The sequence below is a fragment of the Sinocyclocheilus anshuiensis genome, unplaced genomic scaffold, assembly GCF_001515605.1.
Source record: "Sinocyclocheilus anshuiensis isolate Anshui unplaced genomic scaffold, SAMN03320099.WGS_v1.1 scaffold676, whole genome shotgun sequence".
Taxonomy (NCBI): Eukaryota; Metazoa; Chordata; class Actinopteri; order Cypriniformes; family Cyprinidae; genus Sinocyclocheilus; species Sinocyclocheilus anshuiensis.
This window is the reverse complement of record NW_015558579.1, coordinates 2,842,896-2,843,454: the sequence shown is the minus strand read 5'-3', so window position 1 is coordinate 2,843,454 and position 559 is coordinate 2,842,896. Positions and strand designations below refer to the sequence as shown.

The 559-nt window shown below is 39.0% G+C and overlaps 1 protein-coding gene across 3 annotated transcripts in view; it reads right to left on the bottom strand.

Annotated features, from left to right (window-relative positions):
• Positions 1–325, bottom strand: part of LOC107679822 (uncharacterized) — an 11,744-nt gene extending 11,419 nt beyond the window's left edge. The window contains exon 1 of one of the 3 annotated variants that reach the window (XM_016475511.1): positions 192–325. The gene's annotated coding sequence lies outside the window, so the exon portion shown is untranslated. The remainder of the gene's footprint in view (positions 1–191) is intronic. The other 2 variants (XM_016475509.1, XM_016475510.1) reach the window with 2 other exon arrangements.
• Between the last annotated feature and the right edge of the window lie 234 nt (positions 326–559).

The window sequence follows — 559 nt, the reverse complement described above, 5'->3', positions numbered from 1 at the left end:
TATATATATATATATACACACAATCAGGTATCGCTATTCTGATTAAATGTACGTTGCTTTGGCTTTTCAACAACGTAGAGGTCATATTAAAAGAAACTTGGATGTAAATAAACGATTTTTTACGCCACATACTATGTACTGAACAGCAATAAACGTCGTGTAAGCCAATAAAAAGACAATATCCCACTTACCGTCATAAAGAAATCGCAACAGGTGGAATGAAACGCTGATAGCATAAAATAGTTTTTCCACGTATTGCTTCCGCAGTTTTCTGTCGAGAATCTGACGTCCCACGAACAGGCGGAGCGAGCGGTGCGCACCTGTGCTTTGACAACACGCCCAGCACGCGCTCTCGTCTAGACGGTTACCATAGTGCGCAACTCTCGCGAGATTCACAGGGACTTGAGTCGCGCAATAACAAAATGAATCAGAACAAATTTCACATTCATAAATGCAAGTTTACTAAAAAAAAAAAAAGTTGCTTTACTTCGATTACCAGGAAGAGGAATCTGGGAGGGAGAAACAAATGTAAAATATTAAAGTTACATGAACATTGTAT